Here is a 13,950-nt window from a genome sequence, read left to right as displayed (position 1 = left end):
TACAAATAAATTTATACTACAAAACTGTTCACATTGTCTACTTCTTGTATGCATGTGTGTGTGAATGTGTTACATATAGACTGTGTGTTTGTTTGTTTGTTTGTTTGTTTGTTTGTTTGTTTGTTTGTTTGTTAGATAAGGAATGGATGGAGAGTGAATGTCCTTTTCCAAGGATCGCCACCTTGACGTGGTGGAAAGGCTTGAGTGTTCCAGTGATCCCAAGAGTGAGTAATTCTGGAGCTTTTTACTCCACTTGCTTACGGGTGAGGTTCCAGACTAAGTGCGATCCAAATTGGCATTAACTAAATAAAATAATTTTTGAAGCATAATTACTTGATTTTGTCTTTCTTGATCCACACACACACATTCAGACACACTCACTCACTCACTTACACACACACAAGCATGCACGCACAGACACGCTCACTCTCACACAAACACACACACACACACACACACACACACACACACACACTATCTCTCTCTCTCACACACACACACACACACACTCACTAACTCACTCACACACACAGACAAGCTCATTAACTCACACACACACACACACACACACATACACACACACTCTGTCACACACACACACACACACACACACACACACACAGAGTTTATGAGTTTAGAGTTTATAAGTGTACAAGTTTTTGAGTTAGTTTTTTTCGATTGCTAAATGACAGTGAGCACAACTGGAGTCACATGTGCAGTTACAGTAAATATATGTAAATATATTTCACACTTACAGTAACATCATATATTTTTGTTATATTTCAGAATATATTTCAAAATGATAAATATAAGTGACCAACAATGCAAATATATTTCAATGTATTTGGAATATATGCCACATACATTTTTTACACTTTACTGTAAAATATATTTCAATATCATTTTTTTTTCTGTAAAAAAAAAAAAAAAAAAAAGTTCTTTCACTCTTTTGGAAGCCATGCGTGCCCGGATGTGAGGACACGACTGCCAGGGATGGATAAGGCACTCCAGAAGGTTCTTCCCCAGGTGCATAGCAAGAGAGAACATTAGATGTGATGTTGATGAAAGCCTGTGGCCTGATGCTAGAGAGAGGCAGAATTAGCCCCTCAATTATTTGTTCGAATTACAGTATGTCCTTTTAGTTTCTACCTTTTTTTTTTCTCAATGCTGTAATTCCATAAATTACTACAGACTATTGAAGCAAACTGCTAATTTTCATTTACCTTAAAGAATTATGTTCTAAAAATTTAAATAAATCACGTGAAAGAATGTCACTCTTTTCTTTGAAGAAAATATTACTTTGTATGAAGTCACTGAAATTGTTCAAACTGTAAAGATGAAAAGTCTGTATTTTCTGTATTGGTGTTTGATGCTAGTGTTTTTACTCTCAGTGTGTTCTGAGTGACAGTGTGTGTTATCTCAGTGAGGGTTGTGCATAGTGTTTGGCTGCACTGAGCCTGTTTTGAGCCGTGTGTTAAGAGTTGTGTTGCTTGGAGTGAGTTTTGCAGGTGATGTGAACTGTTTAGCTCAGGTGACTGTTGGTAGTGCAGACTGTAGTTAGAGTTTTGCACATGTAGCTCATGGTGTTGCTAGGGTGTTCTGGGTGGTTGCTAGTGTGCTGCTAGGGTATTCTGGGTGGTTGTTATGCTGTTGCTAGGCAGTTGCTAGGGTGTTTTGGGTGGTTGCTATGATGTTGCTAGGTGGTTGCTAGGGTGTTTTGGTGGTTTATATGGTGTTGCTAGGGTATTCTGGGTGGTTGCTAGGGTGTTGCTAGGTGGTTGCTGTGGTGTTACTAGGTGGTTGGTAGTTGTCACAGATGGTTACTATGGAGTTTTTATAGTTCTTAGCATGATCTTGGCATGATTTAGCACTTAACTAATCGCTATTAGCATGTAGCTATTCACTGCTAGCATGTGTAGCATGTTGGAAGTGCTGTTTGCTAGTATGAGTCAAAAGAGCCAAACCTCATCTCTATACGATGTTCTGATACAGAGATATAGGTCTTGCAAAACGGTTGCTAGGGTACTCAAGTTTGGTTGCTATGGAGTTGCTTGGGAGCTGGGAGCTTTATAGGTAAGAAGTTTAAAGTGGTTTGAAGTTTAAAGTAGTTTACGAGTTTTTGAGTTTTGAGTTTATAAGTTTAAATGAGTTTAGAGTTTAAGTTTAAATGAGTTTAGAGTGTGTGTGTTCACACACACACACACACACACACACACACACACACACACACACACACACACACACACACACAGAGTTTATGAGTTTAGAGTTTATAAGTGTATAAATGGATGAGTTTATAAGTGTACAAGTTTTTAAGTTTAGTTTGTAAGTTTAAATGAGTTTTGAGTTTATAAGTTTAAATGAGTTAAAGCTTAAGTTTAAAGTTTAAAGTAGTTTAAAGTTTATATTAGTTTGAAGTTTAATTTAGTTTGAAGTTTAAAGTAGTTTAAAGTTTAAAATAGTTTGAAGTAGATAGATAGATGAGTTTATTAGTTTAAATGAGTCTCAATGGCTCATATAGTATATAGAACGGCAGTTTGAATTAGTCTTCAAGGTGTTTAGATTTAAATTTTCGTCAGTTGGTGAGTTTGAATCTGAATTTGAATTTTTTAGAACTCCCCAATGCAAGTCAATGGGAGTTTTTCAGAGTTTTGATCGTCATTTTTAGGAAAACCGTAAGTCCGATCAGTCTGAAAAGATAAAGCAACTAACTTCAGATCAGTTTGAGTGTCTGAGCCGAGTTTGGAGTATGTAGAGTTAAAGCTCTAGGACGAGTTTGAGTCAACAGTTTTTCACAGAAGAATAATAATAATAATAATAATAATAAGTTTAAATAGGATTTCAGTAAGTTGGCTCTCTCAAGCCAACTTAATAAGTTTAAATAGGATTTCAATATGTTGGCTCTCTCAAGCCAACTTAATAAGTTTAAATAGGATTTCAATATGTTGGCTCTCTCAAGCCAACTTAACTAGATTAAAAAGTTCGTCGAGACAAACTTTAAGTTGGCTTGAGAAAGCCGGACCAGAAAGTTTGAAGAAGTTTGAAGTTTAAAATAGTTTGGAGTTTAAAGTAGTTTAAAGTTAGGGTTAGTTTAAAGTTTAAATTAGTTTGGAGTTTAAATGACTTTAAAGTTTAAATTAGTTTGAGGTTTAAAGTAGTTTAAAGTTTAAATTAGTCTAAAGTTTAAATTAGTTTAAATTTTAAATCAGTTTGAAGTTTAAAGTAGTTTAAAGTATAAAGTAGTTTACAGTTAAAAAGTTGTTGGGGGTTTTCTAGTGGGTTGCTAGGGTGTTCTGGGTGGTTGCTATGGTGTTGCTAGGCGGTTGCTAGGGTATTCTGGGTGGTTGCTAGGCGGTTGCTAGGGTGTTCTGGGTGGTTGCTATGGTGTTGCTAGGCGGTTGCTAGGGTGTTCTGGGTGGTTGCTAGGCGGTTGCTAGGGTGTTTTGGGTGGTTGCTAGGGTATTCTGGGTGGTTGCTAGGGTGTTCTGGGTGGTTGCTAGGGTGTTGCTAGGTGGTTGCTAGGGTATTCTGGGTGGTTGCTAGGCGGTTGCTAGGGTATTCTGGGTGGTTGCTAGGCGGTTGCTAGGGTGTTCTGGGTGGTTGCTATGGTGTTGCTAGGCGGTTGCTAGGGTGTTCTGGGTGGTTGCTATGGTGTTGCTAGGCGGTTGCTAGGGTATTCTGGGTGGTTGCTATGGTGTTGCTAGGCGGTTGCTAGGGTATTCTGGGTGGTTGCTATGGTGTTGCTAGGTGGTTGCTAGGGTATTTGGGTGGTTGCTAGGTGGTTGCTAGGGTGTTCTGGGTGGTTGCTATGGTGTTGCTAGGTGGTTGCTAGGGTATTCTGGGTGGTTTCTAGGCGGTTGCTAGGATTTTCTGGGTGGTTGCTAGGCGGTTACTAGGGTATTCTGGGTGGTTGCTAGGGTGTTGCTAGGCGGTTGCTAGGGTATTCTGGGTGGTTGCTATGGTGTTGCTAGGTGGTTGCTAGGGTATTCTGGGTGGTTTCTAGGCGGTTGCTAGGGTTTTCTGGGTGGTTGCTAGGCGGTTACTAGGGTATTCTGGGTGGTTGCTAGGGTGTTGCTAGGCGGTTGCTAGGGTATTCTGGGTGGTTGCTATGGTGTTGCTAGGCGGTGTCTAGGGTATTCTGGGTGGTTGCTAGGCGGTTGCTAGGGTATTCTGGGTGGTTGCTATGGTGTTGCTAGGCGGTTGCTAGGGTGTTCTGGTGGTTGCTATGGTGTTGCTAGGCGGTTGCTAAGGTATTCAGGGCGGTTGATATGGTGTTACTAGGTGGCTGGTAGTTGTCACAGATGGTTACTATGGAGTTTTTATAGAGTTCTTAGCATGATCTTGGCATGATTCAACACTTAACTAATCACTATTAGCATGTAGCTATTCACTGCTAGCATGTGTAGTATGTTGGAAGTGCTGTTTGCTAGCATGAGTCAAAAGAGCCAAACCTCATCTCTATACGATGTTCTGATACAGAGATATAGGTCTTGCAAAACGGTTGCTAGGGTACTCAAGTTTGGTTGCTATGGAGTTGCTTGGGAGCTGGAAGCTTTAAACTTAAGAAGTTTAAAGTGGTTTGAAGTTTAAAGTAGTTTACGAGTTTTGAGTTTACAAGTTTAAATGAGTTTAGAGTTTAAGTTTAAATGAGTTTAGAGTGTGTGTGTGTGTGTGTGTGTGTACACACATACACACACACACACACACTCAGAGTTTATGAGTTTAGAGTTTATAAGTGTATAAATTGATGAGTTTATAAGTGTAAGAGTTTTTGAGTTTAGAGTTTATAAGTTTTAAATGAGTTTAGAGTGTATAAGTTTTAATGAGTTTAGAGTTTATAAGTTTAAATGAGTTTAAGAGTTCAGAGTTTATTAATTTATGAGTTTAAGAGTTCATAAGTCTATGAATTCATGAGTTTATAAGTTAATTAGTTTATAAGTGTATGAGTTTAGAGTTTATTAGTTTAAATGAGCCTCAATGACTCATATAGTATATAGAACGGCAGTTTGGTTTAGTCTTCAAGGTGTTTAGATTTAAATTTTTGTCGGTTGGTGAGTTTGAATCTAAATTTGAATTTTTTAGAACTCCCCATTGTAAGTCAATGGGAGTTTTTCCGAGTTTTGATCGTCATTTGTAGGAAAACCGTAAGTCCGATCAGTCTGAAAAGATAAAGCAACTAACTTCAGATCAGTTTGAGTGTGTGAGCCGAGTTTGGAGTATGTAGAGTTAAAGCTCTAGGACGAGTTTGAGTCAACAGTTTTTAACAGAATAATAATAATAATAATAATAATAATAATAAGTTTAAATAGGATTTCAGTAAGTTGGCTCTCTCAAGCCAACTTAACTAGATGCGAAAGTTCGTCGAGACAAACTTTAAGTTGGCTTGAGAAAGTTTGGAGCAGAATGTTTTTTGCTAGGCGGTTGCTAGGAAGTTATGGGTGGTTGCTATGGTGTTGCTAGGGTATTTTGGGCGGTTGCTAGGGTGTTCTGGGTGGTTGCTAGGTGGTTGCTAGGGTGTCCTGGGTGGTTGCTAAGGTCTTTTGGGTGGTTGCTAGGGTATTTTGGGTGGTTGCTAGGGTGTTCTAGGTGGTTGCTAGGGTATTCTGGGTGGTTGCTAGGCGGTTGCTAGGGTTTTCTGGGTGGTTGCTAGGGTATTCTGGGTGGTTGCTAGGTGGTTGCTAGGATATTTTAGGTGGTTGCTAGGGTCTTTTGGGTGGTTGCTAGGCGGTTGCTAGGGTCTTTTGGGTGGTTGCTAGGGTCTTTTGGGTGGTTGCTAGGCGGTTGCTTGGGTGTTTTGGGTGGTTGCTAGGATGTTTTGGGTGGTTGCTAGGGTCTTTTGGGTGGTTGCTAGGTGGTTGCTAGGGTGTTTTGGGTGGTTGCTAGGGTGTTTTGGGTGGTTGCTAGGGTCTTTTGGGTGGTTGCTAGGGTGTTCTGGGTGGTTGCTAGGGTCTTTTGGGTGGTTGCTAGGCAGTTGCTAGGGTGTTTTGGGTGGTTGCTAGGATATTTTGGGTGGTTGCTAGGGTCTTTTGGGTGGTTGCTAGGGTATTTTGGGTGGTTGCTAGGGTGTTCTGGGTGGTTGCTAGGGTCTTTTGGGTAGTTGCTAGGCGGTTGCTAGGATATTTTGGGTAGTTGCTAGGGTCTTTTGGGTGGTTGCTAGGCGGTTGCTAGGATATTTTCGGTGGTTGCTAGGGTCTTTTGGGTGGTTGCTAGGCGGTTGCTAGGGTATTTTGGGTGGTTGCTAGGATATTTTGAGTGGTTGCTAGGGTCTTTTGGGTGGTTGCTAGGGTATTTTGGGTGGTTGCTAGGGTGTTCTGGGTGGTTGCTATGGTATTCAGGGCGGTTGATATGGTGTTACTAGGTGGTTGGTAGTTGTCACAGATGGTTACTATGGAGTTTTTATAGAGTTCTTAGCATGATCTTGGCATGATTTAACACTTAACTAATTGCTATTAGCATGTAGCTATTCACTGCTAGCATGTGTAGCATGTTGGAAGTGCTGTTTGCTAGCATGAGTCAAAAGAGCAAAAACTCATCTCTATACGATGTTCTGATACAGAGATATAGGTCTTGCAAAACGGTTGCTAGGGTACTCAAGTTTGGTTGCTATGGAGTTGCTTGGGAGCTGGAAGCATTAAACTTAAGAAGTTTAAATTGGTTTAAAGTTTAAAGTAGTTTGAAGTTTATGACAGAGAGATAGATATATAAATAAGTTAGATAGATACACACACACACACACACACACACACACACACACTCACTCACTCAGACTACCTCGCTCACACACTCACTCACTCAGACACACACACACACACACACACACACACACACACACACACACACACACACACACACACACTCAGAGTTTATGAGTTTAGAGTTTATAAGTGTACGAGTTTTTGAGTTTAGAGTTTATAAGTTTAAATGAGTTTAGAGTTCAGAGTTTATTAATTTATGAGTTTAAGAGTTCATAAGTCTATGAATTCATGAGTTTATTAGTTAATTAGTTATTAAATTTAAGTTAATTAGTTTATAAATGTATGAGATTAGAGTTTATTAGTTTAAATGAGTTTCATTGGCTAATATATATAGAACGGCAGTTTGGTTTAGTCTTCAAGGTGTTTAGATTAGAATTTTTGTCGGTTGGTGAGTTTGAATCTGGATTTGAATTTTTTAGAACTCCCCAATGTAAGTCAATGGGAGTTTTTCCGAGTTTTGATCGTCATTTGTAGGAAAACCGTAAGTCCGATCAGTCTGAAAAGATAAAGCAACTCGAGTCAGAACAGTTTGAAGGTCTGAGCCGAGTTTGGAGTATGTAGAGTTAAAGCTCTAGGACGAGATTGAGTGTAATTTTTTGGTAAGAAGAATAATAATAATAACTAGATGCGAAAGTTCGTCGAGACAAACTTTAAGTTGGCTTGAGAAAGTTTGGAGCAGAACGTTTTTTGCTAGGCGGTTGCTAGGATGTTATGGGTGGTTGCTATGGTGTTGCTAGGGTATTCTGGGCGGTTGCTAGGGTGTTCTGGGTGGTTGCTAGGTGGTTGCTAAGGTCTTTTGGGTGGTTGCTAGGGTGTTCTAGGTGGTTGCTAGGGTATTCTGGGTGGTTGCTAGGCGGTTGCTAGGGTTTTCTGGGTGGTTGCTAGGGTATTCTGGGTGGTTGCTAGGCGGTTGCTAGGATATTTTAGGTGGTTGCTAGGGTCTTTTGGGTGGTTGCTAGGCGGTTGCTAGGGTCTTTTGGGTGGTTGCTAGGCGGTTGCTAGGGTCTTTTGGGTGGTTGCTAGGCGGTTGCTAGGGTGTTTTGGGTGGTTGCTAGGATGTTTTGGGTGGTTGCTAGGGTCTTTTGGGTGGTTGCTATGCGGTTGCTAGGGTGTTTTGGGTGGTTGCTAGGGTCTTTTGGGTGGTTGCTAGGGTATTTTGGGTGGTTACTAGGGTGTTCTGAGTGGTTGCTAGGGTCTTTTGGGTGGTTGCTAGGCGGTTGCTAGGGTGTTTTGGGTGGTTGCTAGGATATTTTGGGTGGTTGCTAGGGTCTTTTGGGTGGTTGCTAGGGTATTTTGGGTGGTTGCTAGGGTGTTCTGGGTGGTTGCTAGGCGGTTGCTAGGGTGTTCTGGGTGGTTGCTAGGGTCTTTTGGGTAGTTGCTAGGGTCTTTTGGGTGGTTGCTAGGCGGTTGCTAGGATATTTTCGGTGGTTGCTAGGGTCTTTTGGGTGGTTGCTAGGCGGTTGCTAGGATATTTTCGGTGGTTGCTAGGGTCTTTTGGGTGGTTGCTAGGGTCTTTTGGGTGGTTGCTAGGCGGTTGCTAGGGTATTTTGAGAGAGAGATAGATAGATAAATAAGTTATATAGATACACACACACACACACACACACACACTCACTCAGACTACCTCGCTCACACACTCACTCAGACACACACACACACACACACACACACACACACACACACACACACACACACACACTCTCAGAGTTTATGAGTTTAGAGTTTATAAGTGTATAAATTGATGAGTTTATAAGTGTATGAGTTTTTGAGTTTAGAGTTTATAAGTTTAAATGAGTTTAGAGTTCAGAGTTTATTAATTTATGAGTATAAGAGTTCATAAGTCTATGAATTCATGAGTTTATTAGTTAATTAGTTATTAAATTTAAGTTAATTAGTTTATAAATGTATGAGATTAGAGTTTATTAGTTTAAATGAGTTTCATTGGCTAATATATATAGAACGGCAGTTTGGTTTAGTCTTCAAGGTATTTAGATTTGAATTTTTGTCGGTTGGTCAGTTTGAATCTGGATTTGAATTTTTTAGAACTCCCCAATGCAAGTCAATGGGAGTTTTTCCGAGTTTTGATCATCATTTGTAGGAAAACCGTAAGTCCGATCAGTCTGAAAAGATAAAGCAACTCGAGTCAGAACAGTTTGAGTGTCTGAGCCGAGTTTGGAGTATGTAGAGTTAAAGCTCTAGGAGGAGATTGAGTGGAATTTTTTGGTAAGAAGAATAATAATAATAATAAGTTTAAATAGGATTTCAATATGTTGGCTCTCTCAAGCCAACTTAACTAGATGCGAAAGTTCGTCGAGACAAACTTTAAGTTGGCTTGAGAAAGTTTGGACCGGAACGTTTTTTGCTAGGCGGTTGTAAGGATGTTATGGGTGGTCGCTATGGTGTTGCTAGGTGGTTGCTAAGGTATTCTGGGTGGTTGCTAGGCGGTTGCTAGGGTATTTTGGGTGGTTGCTAGGGTGTTTTGGGTGGTTGCTAGGTGGTTGCTAGGGTGTTTTGGGTGGTTGCTAGGCGGTTGCTAGGATATTTTTGGTGGTTGCTAGGGTCTTTTGGGTGGTTGCTAGGCGGTTGCTAGGGTATTTTGGGTGGTTGCTAGGGTGTTTTGGGTGGTTGCTAGGGTGTTTTGGGTGGTTGCTAGGCGGTTGCTAGGGTGTTTTGGGTGGTTGCTAGGATATTTTTGGTGGTTGCTAGGGTCTTTTGGGTGGTTGCTAGGCGGTTGCTAGGGTATTTTGGGTGGTTGCTAGGATATTTTGGGTGGTTGCTAGGGTCTTTTGCGTGGTTGCTAGGCGGTTGCTAGGATATTTTTGGTGGTTGCTAGGGTCTTTTGGGTGGTTGCTAGGCGGTTGCTAGGGTATTTTGGGTGGTTGCTAGGGTGTTTTGGGTGGTTGCTAGGCGGTTGCTAGGGTGTTTTGGGTGGTTGCTAGGATATTTTTGGTGGTTGCTAGGGTCTTTTGGGTGGTTGCTAGGCGGTTGCTAGGGTATTTTGGGTGGTTGCTAGGATATTTTGGGTGGTTGCTAGGGTCTTTTGGGTGGTTGCTAGGCGGTTGCTAGGGTATTTTGGGTGGTTGCTAGGGTGTTTTGGGTGGTTGCTAGGCGGTTGCTAGGGTGTTTTGGGTGGTTGCTAGGCGGTTGCTAGGATATTTTTGGTGGTTGCTAGGGTGTTTTGGGTGGTTGCTAGGATATTTTGGGTGGTTGCTAGGGTCTTTTGGGTGGTTGCTAGGCGGTTGCTAGGGTATTTTGGGTGGTTGCTAGGGTGTTCTGGGTGGTTGCTAGGCAGTTGCTAGGGTGTTATGGGTGGTTGCTATGGTGTTGCTAGGCGGTTGCTAAGGTATTTTGGGTGGTTGCTAGGGTGTTCTGTGTGTTTGCTAGGCAGTTGCTAGGGTGTTATGGGTGGTTGCTATGGTGTTGCTAGGCGTTGCTAAGGTATTCTGGGTGGTTGCTAGGGTGTTCTGGGTGGTTGCTAGGCTGTTTTGGGTGGTTGCTAGGGGATTCTGGGTGGTTGCTAGGGTCTTTTGGGTGGTTGCTAGGTGGTTGCTAGGCTGTTTTGGGTGGTTGCTAGGATATTCTGGGTGGTTGCTAGGCGGTTGCTAGGGTCTTTTGGGTGGTTGCTAGGGTCTTTTGGGTGGTTGCTAGGCGGTTGCTAGGGTCTTTTGGGTGGTTGCTAGGGTCTTTTGGGTGGTTGCTAGGCGGTTGCTAGGGTTTTCTGGGTGGTTGCTAGGCTGTTTTGGGTGGTTGCTAGGATATTCTGGGTGGTTGCTAGGCGGTTGCTAGGATATTTTGGGTGGTTTCTAGGGTCTTTTGGGTGGTTGCTAGGGTCTTTTGGGTGGTTGCTAGGCGGTTGCTAGGGTTTCTGGGTGGTTGCTAGGGTCTTTTGGGTGGTTGCTAGGGTGTTCTGGGTGGTTGCTAGGCGGTTGCTAGGGTCTTTTGGGTGGTTGCTAGGCGGTTGCTAGGGTTTCTGGGTGGTTGCTAGGGTATTCTGGGTGGTTGCTAGGCGGTTGCTGGGATATTTTGGGTGGTTGCTAAGGTCTTTTGGGTGGTTGCTAGGCGGTTGTTAGGGTGTTTTGGGTGGTTGCTAGGCGGTTGCTAGGGTATTTTGGGTGGTTGCTAGGGTGTTCTGGGTGGTTGCTATGGTAATCAGGGCGGTTGATATGGTGTTACTAGGTGGTTGGTAGTTGTCACAGATGGTTACTATGGAGTTTTTATAGAGTTCTTAGCATGATCTTGGCATGATTTAACACTTAACTAATTGCTATTAGCATGTAGCTATTCACTGCTAGCATGTGTAGCATGTTGGAAGTGCTGTTTGCAAGCATGAGTCAAAAGAGCCAAACCTCATCTCTATACGATGTTCTGATACAGAGATATAGGTCTTGCAAAACGGTTGCTAGGGTACTCAAGTTTGGTTGCTATGGAGTTGCTTGGGAGCTGGAAGCATTAAACTTAAGAAATTTAAAGTGGTTTGAAGTTTAAAGTAGTTTAAAGTAGTTTGAAGTTTATGATAGATATATAAATAAGTTAGATAGATACACACAAACACACACACACACACACACACACACACACACACACACACACACACACACACACACACACACTCACTCAGACTACCTCGCTCACACACTCACTCAGACACACACACACACACACACTCAGAGTTTATGAGTTTAGAGTTTATATGTGTACGAGTTTTTGAGTTTAGAGTTTATAAGTTTAAATGAGTTTAGAGTTCAGAGTTTATTAATTTATGAGTTTAAGAGTTCATAAGTCTATGAATTCATGAGTTTATTAGTTAATTAGTTATTAAATTTAAGTTAATTAGTTTATAAATGTATGAGATTAGAGTTTATTAGTTTAAATGAGTTTCATTGGCTAATATATATAGAACGGCAGTTTGGTTTAGTCTTCAAGGTGTTTAGATTTGAATTTTTGTCGGTTGGTGAGTTTGAATCTGGATTTGAATTTTTTAGAACTCCCCAATGTAAGTCAATGGGAGTTTTTCCGAGTTTTGATCGTCATTTGTAGGAAAACCGTAAGTCCGATCAGTCTGAAAAGATAAAGCAACTCGAGTCAGAACAGTTTGAAGGTCTGAGCCGAGTTTGGAGTATGTAGAGTTAAAGCTCTAGGAGGAGATTGAGTGTAATTTTTTGGTAAGAAGAATAATAATAACTAGATGCGAAAGTTCGTCGAGACAAACTTTAAGTTGGCTTGAGAAAGTTTGGACCGGAAAGTTTTTTGCTAGGCGGTTGTTAGGATGTTATGGGTGGTCGCTATGGTGTTGCTAGGCGGTTGCTAAGGTATTTTGGGTGGTTGCTAGGGTGTTTTGGGTGGTTGCTAGGGTGTTTTGGGTGGTTGCTAGGCGGTTGCTAGGGTGTTCTGGGTGGTTGCTAGGATATTTTGGGTGGTTGCTAGGGTCTTTTGGGTGGTTGCTAGGGTATTTTGGGTGGTTGCTAGGCGGTTGCTAGGGTGTTTTGTGTGGTTGCTAGGCGGTTGCTAGGGTGTTCTGGGTGGTTGCTGGGATATTTTGGGTGGTTGCTAGGGTCTTTTGGGTGGTTGCTAGGGTATTTTGGGTGGTTGCTAGGCGGTTGCTAGGGTGTTTTGGGTGGTTGCTAGGCGGTTTTGGGTGGTTGCTAGGCGGTTGCTAGGGTATTTTGGGTGGTTGCTAGGGTGTTCTGGGTGGTTGCTAGGCAGTTGCTAGGGTGTTATGGGTGGTTGCTATGGTGTTGCTAGGCGTTGCTAAGGTATTCTGGGTGGTTGCTAGGTGGTGGCCAGGGTGTTCTGGGTGGTTGCTAGGCTGTTTTGGGTGGTGGCTAGGGTATTCTGGGTGGTTGCTAGGGTCTTTTGGGTGGTTGCTAGGCGGTTGCTAGGGTCTTTTGGGTGGTTGCTAGGGTCTTTTGGGTGGTTGCTACGGTGTTCTGGGTGGTTGCTAGGGTCTTTTGGGTGGTTGCTAGGCGGTTGCTAGGGTCTTTTGGGTGGTTGCTAGGGTCTTTTGGGTGGTTGCTACGGTGTTCTGGGTGGTTGCTAGGGTCTTTTGGGTGGTTGCTAGGCGGTTGCTAGGGTGTTCTGGGGGGTTGCTATGGTATTCAGGGCGGTTGATATGGTGTTACTAGGTGGTTGGTAGTTATCACAGATGGTTACTATGGAGTTTTTATAGAGTTCTTAGCATGATCTTGGCATGATTTAACACTTAACTAATCGCTATTAGCATGTAGCTATTCACTGCTAGCATATGTAGCATGTTGGAAGTGCTGTTTGCTAGCATGAGTCAAAAGAGCCAAACCTCATCTCTATACGATGTTCTGATACAGAGATATAGGTCTTGCAAAACGGTTGCTAGGGTACTCAAGTTTGGTTGCTATGGAGTTGCTTGGGAGCTGGGAGCTTTAAACTTAAGAAGTTTAAATTGGTTTGAAGTTTAAAGTAGTTTGAAGTTTATGATAGATATATAAATAAGTTAGATAGATACAAACAAACAAACACACACACACACACACACACACACACACACACACACACACACACTCACACAGACTACCTCGCTCACACACTCACTCAGACACACACACACACACACACACACACTCAGAGTTTATGAGTTTAGAGTTTATAAGTGTACAAGTTTTTGAGTTTAGAGTTTATAAGTTTAAATGAGTTTAGAGTTCAGAATGTATTAATTTATGAGTTTAAGAGTTCATAAGTCTATGAATTCATGAGTTTATTAGTTAATTAGTTATTAAATTTAAGTTAATTAGTTTATAAGTGTATGAGATTAGAGTTTATTAGTTTAAATGAGTTTCATTGGCTAATATATATAGAATGGCAGTTTGAATTAGTTTTCAAGGGATTTAGATTTAAATTTTTGTCGGTTGGTGAGTTTGAATTTTTTTAGAATGCCCAATGTTAAGTCAATGGGAGTTTTTCCGAGTTTTGATCGTCATTTGTAGGAAAACCGTAAGTCCGATCAGTCTGAAAAGATAAAGCAACTAACTTCAGATCAGTTTGAGTGTGTGAGCCGAGTTTGGAGTATGTAGAGTTAAAGCTCTAGGACGAGTTTGAGTCAACAGTTTTTAACAGAAGAATAATAATAATAATAATAATAATAAGTTTAAATAGGATTTCAGTAAGTTGGCTCTCTCAAGCCAACTTAACTAGATGCGAAAGTTCGTCGAGACAAACTTTAAGT

Source organism: Rutilus rutilus (assembly GCF_951802725.1).
Source record: "Rutilus rutilus genome assembly, chromosome: 22".
Taxonomy (NCBI): domain Eukaryota; kingdom Metazoa; phylum Chordata; class Actinopteri; order Cypriniformes; family Leuciscidae; genus Rutilus; species Rutilus rutilus.
Note: the sequence above shows the minus strand (reverse complement) of the source record.